Below are 6,789 nucleotides of genomic sequence, written 5' to 3' on the forward strand. Positions count from 1 at the left end.
GGATATACCAAATAAGTAACATGGGAAGGTATACAGGGATATACCAAATAAGTAATATGGGAAGGTATACAGGGATATACCAAATAAGTAACACGGGAAGGTATACAGGGATATACCAAATAAGTAACATGGGAAGGTATACAGGGATATACCAAATAAGTAACACGGGAAGGTATACAGGGATATACCAAATAAGTAACATGGGAAGGTATACAGGGATATACCAAATAAGTAACACGGGAAGGTATACAGGGATATACCAAATAAGTAACATGGGAAGGTATACAGGGATATACCAAATAAGTAACGTGGGAAGGTATACAGGGATATACCAAATAAGTAACACGGGAAGGTATGCAGGGATATACCAAATAAGTAACACGGGAAGGTATACAGGGATATACCAAATAAGTCATAGGGGAAGGTATACAGGGGTATACCAAATAAGTAACATGGGAAGGTATACAGGGATATACCAAATAAGTAACACGGGAAGGTATGCAGGGATATACCAAATAAGTAACGTGGGAAGGTATACAGGGATATACCAAATAAGTAACACGGGAAGGTATGCAGGGATATACCAAATAAGTAACGTGGGAAGGTATACAGGGATATACCAAATAAGTAACATGGGAAGGTATACAGGGATATACCAAATAAGTAACGTGGGAAGGTATACAGGGATATACCAAATAAGTAACACGGGAAGGTATACAGGGATATACCAAATAAGTAACGTGGGAAGGTATACAGGGATATACCAAATAAGTAACATGGGAAGGTATACAGGGATTTACCAAATAAGTAACATGGGAAGGTATACAGGGATATACCAAATAAGTAACATGGGAAGGTATACAGGGATATACCAAATAAGTAACATGGGAAGGTATACAGGGATATACCAAATAAGTAACGTGGGAAGGTATACAGGGATATACCAAATAAGTAACGTGGGAAGGTATACAGGGATATACCAAATAAGTAACACGGGAAGGTATACAGGGATATACCAAATAAGTAACATGGGAAGGTACACAGGGATATACCAAATAAGTAACATGGGAAGGTATACAGGGATATACCAAATAAGTAACACGGGAAGGTATACAGGGATATACCTAATAAGTAAAATGGGAAGGTATACAGGGATATACCAAATAAGTAACACGGGAAGGTATACAGGGATATACCAAATAAGTAACATGGGAAGGTATACAGGGATATACCAAATAAGTAACATGGGAAGGTATACAGGGATATACCAAATAAGTAACGTGGGAAGGTATACAGGGATATACCAAATAAGTAAAATGGGAAGGTATGCAGGGATATACCAAATAAGTAACATGGGAAGGTATACAGGGATATACCAAATAAGTAACACGGGAAGGTATACAGGGATATACCAAATAAGTAACGTGGGAAGGTATACAGGGATATACCAAATAAGTAACACGGGAAGGTATACAGGGATATACCTAATAAGTAAAATGGGAAGGTATACAGGGATATACCAAATAAGTAACGTGGGAAGGTATACAGGGATATACCAAATAAGTAACATGGGAAGGTATACAGGGATATACCAAATAAGTAACACGGGAAGGTATACAGGGATATACCAAATAAGTAACGTGGGAAGGTATACAGGGATATACCAAATAAGTAACACGGGAAGGTATACAGGGATATACCTAATAAGTAAAATGGGAAGGTATACAGGGATATACCAAATAAGTAACGTGGGAAGGTATACAGGGATATACCAAATAAGTAACGTGGGAAGGTATACAGGGATATACCAAATAAGTAAAATGGGAAGGTATACAGGGATATACCAAATAAGTAACACGGGAAGGTATACAGGGATATACCAAATAAGTAACATGGGAAGGTATGCAGGGATATACCAAATAAGTAACATGGGAAGGTATACAGGGATATACCAAATAAGTAACATGGGAAGGTATACAGGGATATACCAAATAAGTAACATGGGAAGGTATACAGGGATATACCAAATAAGTAACATGGGAAGGTATGCAGGGATATACCAAATAAGTAACATGGGAAGGTATACAGGGATATACCAAATAAGTAACATGGGAAGGTATACAGGGATATACCAAATAAGTAACATGGGAAGGTATACAGGGATATACCTAATAAGTAACATGGGAAGGTATACAGGGATATACCAAATAAGTAACGTGGGAAGGTATACAGGGATATACCAAATAAGTAACACGGGAAGGTATACAGGGATATACCAAATAAGTAACATGGGAAGGTATACAGGGATATACCAAATAAGTAACATGGGAAGGTATACAGGGATATACCAAATAAGTAATATGGGAAGGTATACAGGGATATACCAAATAAGTAACACGGGAAGGTATACAGGGATATACCAAATAAGTAACACGGGAAGGTATACAGGGATATACCAAATAAGTAACATGGGAAGGTATACAGGGATATACCAAATAAGTAACACGGGAAGGTATACAGGGATATACCAAATAAGTAACATGGGAAGGTATACAGGGATATACCTAATAAGTAACACGGGAAGGTATGCAGGGATATACCAAATAAGTAACGTGGGAAGGTATACAGGGATATACCAAATAAGTAACACGGGAAGGTATGCAGGGATATACCAAATAAGTAACGTGGGAAGGTATACAGGGATATACCAAATAAGTAACATGGGAAGGTATACAGGGATATACCAAATAAGTAACGTGGGAAGGTATACAGGGATATACCAAATAAGTAACATGGGAAGGTATACAGGGATATACCAAATAAGTAACGTGGGAAGGTATACAGGGATATACCAAATAAGTAACACGGGAAGGTATACAGGGATATACCTAATAAGTAAAATGGGAAGGTATACAGGGATATACCAAATAAGTAACGTGGGAAGGTATACAGGGATATACCAAATAAGTAAAATGGGAAGGTATACAGGGATATACCAAATAAGTAACACGGGAAGGTATACAGGGATATACCAAATAAGTAACATGGGAAGGTATGCAGGGATATACCAAATAAGTAACATGGGAAGGTATACAGGGATATACCAAATAAGTAACATGGGAAGGTATGCAGGGATATACCAAATAAGTAACATGGGAAGGTATACAGGGATATACCAAATAAGTAACGTGGGAAGGTATACAGGGATATACCAAATAAGTAACATGGGAAGGTATACAGGGATATACCAAATAAGTAACACGGGAAGGTATACAGGGATATACCAAATAAGTAACGTGGGAAGGTATACAGGGATATACCAAATAAGTAACATGGGAAGGTATACAGGGATATACCAAATAAGTAAAATGGGAAGGTATACAGGGATATACCAAATAAGTAACACGGGAAGGTATACAGGGATATACCAAATAAGTAAAATGGGAAGGTATACAGGGATATACCAAATAAGTAACACGGGAAGGTATACAGGGATATACCAAATAAGTAACATGGGAAGGTATGCAGGGATATACCAAATAAGTAACATGGGAAGGTATACAGGGATATACCAAATAAGTAACACGGGAAGGTATACAGGGATATACCAAATAAGTAACGTGGGAAGGTATACAGGGATATACCAAATAAGTAACACGGGAAGGTATACAGGGATATACCTAATAAGTAAAATGGGAAGGTATACAGGGATATACCAAATAAGTAACGTGGGAAGGTATACAGGGATATACCAAATAAGTAAAATGGGAAGGTATACAGGGATATACCAAATAAGTAACACGGGAAGGTATACAGGGATATACCAAATAAGTAACATGGGAAGGTATACAGGGATATACCAAATAAGTAACATGGGAAGGTATACAGGGATATACCAAATAAGTAACATGGGAAGGTATACAGGGATATACCAAATAAGTAACATGGGAAGGTATACAGGGATATACCAAATAAGTAACATGGGAAGGTATACAGGGATATACCAAATAAGTAACATGGGAAGGTATACAGGGATATACCAAATAAGTAACATGGGAAGGTATACAGGGATATACCAAATAAGTAACATGGGAAGGTATACAGGGATATACCAAATAAGTAACATGGGAAGGTATACAGGGATATACCAAATAAGTAACATGGGAAGGTATACAGGGATATACCAAATAATTAACATGGGAAGGTATACAGGGATATACCAAATAAGTAACAAGGGAAGGTACACAGGGATATACCAAATAAGTAACATGGGAAGGTACACAGGGATATACCAAATAAGTAACATGGGAAGGTACACAGGGATATACCAAATAAGTAACATGGGAAGGTATACAGGGATATACCAAATAATTAACATGGGAAGGTATACAGGGATATACCAAATAAGTAACAAGGGAAGGTACACAGGGATATACCAAATAAGTAACATGGGAAGGTATACAGGAATATACCAAATAAGTCATATGGGAAGGTATACAGGGATATACCAAATAATTAACATGGGAAAGTATACAGGGATATACCAAATAAGTAACATGGGAAGGTATACAGGGATATACCAAATAAGTAACATGGGAAGGTATACAGGGATATACCAAATAAGTAACATGGGAAGGTATACAGGGATATACCAAATAAGTCATATGGGAAGGTATACAGGGATATACCAAATAAGTAACACGGGAAGGTATGCAGGGATATACCAAATAAGTAACGTGGGAAGGTATACAGGGATATACCAAATAAGTAACATGGGAAGGTATACAGGGATATACCAAATAAGTAACATGGGAAGGTATACAGGGATATACCAAATAAGTAACACGGGAAGGTATGCAGGGATATACCAAATAAGTAACGTGGGAAGGTATACAGGGATATACCAAATAAGTAACATGGGAAGGTATACAGGGATATACCAAATAAGTAACGTGGGAAGGTATACAGGGATATACCAAATAAGTAACGTGGGAAGGTATACAGGGATATACCAAATAAGTAACACGGGAAGGTATACAGGGATATACCTAATAAGTAAAATGGGAAGGTATACAGGGATATACCAAATAAGTAACGTGGGAAGGTATACAGGGATATACCAAATAAGTAAAATGGGAAGGTATACAGGGATATACCAAATAAGTAACACGGGAAGGTATACAGGGATATACCAAATAAGTAACATGGGAAGGTATACAGGGATATACCAAATAAGTAACACGGGAAGGTATGCAGGGATATACCAAATAAGTAACATGGGAAGGTATACAGGGATATACCAAATAAGTAACATGGGAAGGTATACAGGGATATACCAAATAAGTAACATGGGAAGGTATACAGGGATATACCAAATAAGTAACATGGGAAGGTATGCAGGGATATACCAAATAAGTAACATGGGAAGGTATACAGGGATATACCAAATAAGTCATATGGGAAGGTATACAGGGATATACCAAATAAGTAACGTGGGAAGGTATACAGGGATATACCAAATAAGTAACATGGGAAGGTATACAGGGATATACCAAATAAGTAACATGGGAAGGTATGCAGGGATATACCAAATAAGTAACGTGGGAAGGTATACAGGGATATACCAAATAAGTAACATGGGAAGGTATACAGGGATATACCAAATAAGTAACATGGGAAGGTATACAGGGATATACCAAATAAGTAACACGGGAAGGTATACAGGGATATACCAAATAAGTAACATGGGAAGGTATACAGGGATATACCAAATAAGTAACACGGGAAGGTATACAGGGATATACCAAATAAGTAACATGGGAAGGTATGCAGGGATATACCAAATAATTAACATGGGAAGGTATACAGGGATATACCAAATAAGTAACATGGGAAGGTATACAGGGATATACCAAATAAGTAACGTGGGAAGGTATACAGGGATATACCAAATAAGTAACATGGGAAGGTATACAGGGATATACCAAATAAGTAAAATGGGAAGGTATACAGGGATATACCAAATAAGTAACACGGGAAGGTATACAGGGATATACCAAATAAGTAACGTGGGAAGGTATACAGGGATATACCAAATAAGTAACATGGGAAGGTATACAGGGATATACCAAATAAGTAACATGGGAAGGTATGCAGGGATATACCAAATAAGTAACATGGGAAGGTATACAGGGATATACCAAATAAGTAACACGGGAAGGTATACAGGGATATACCAAATAAGTAACGTGGGAAGGTATACAGGGATATACCAAATAAGTAACACGGGAAGGTATACAGGGATATACCAAATAAGTAACGTGGGAAGGTATACAGGGATATACCAAATAAGTAACGTGGGAAGGTATACAGGGATATACCAAATAAGTAACATGGGAAGGTATACAGGGATATACCAAATAAGTAACATGGGAAGGTATACAGGGATATACCAAATAAGTAACGTGGGAAGGTATACAGGGATATACCAAATAAGTAAAATGGGAAGGTATACAGGGATATACCAAATAAGTAACACGGGAAGGTATACAGGGATATACCAAATAAGTAACATGGGAAGGTATGCAGGGATATACCAAATAAGTAACATGGGAAGGTATACAGGGATATACCAAATAAGTAACATGGGAAGGTATACAGGGATATACCTAATAAGTAACATGGGAAGGTATACAGGGATATACCAAATAAGTAACATGGGAAGGTATACAGGGATATACCAAATAAGTAACATGGGAAGGTATACAGGGATATACCAAATAAGTAACA

The sequence above is a fragment of the Ascaphus truei genome, chromosome 11 (assembly GCF_040206685.1).
Source record: "Ascaphus truei isolate aAscTru1 chromosome 11, aAscTru1.hap1, whole genome shotgun sequence".
In the NCBI taxonomy this organism is placed as follows: Eukaryota; Metazoa; Chordata; class Amphibia; order Anura; family Ascaphidae; genus Ascaphus; species Ascaphus truei.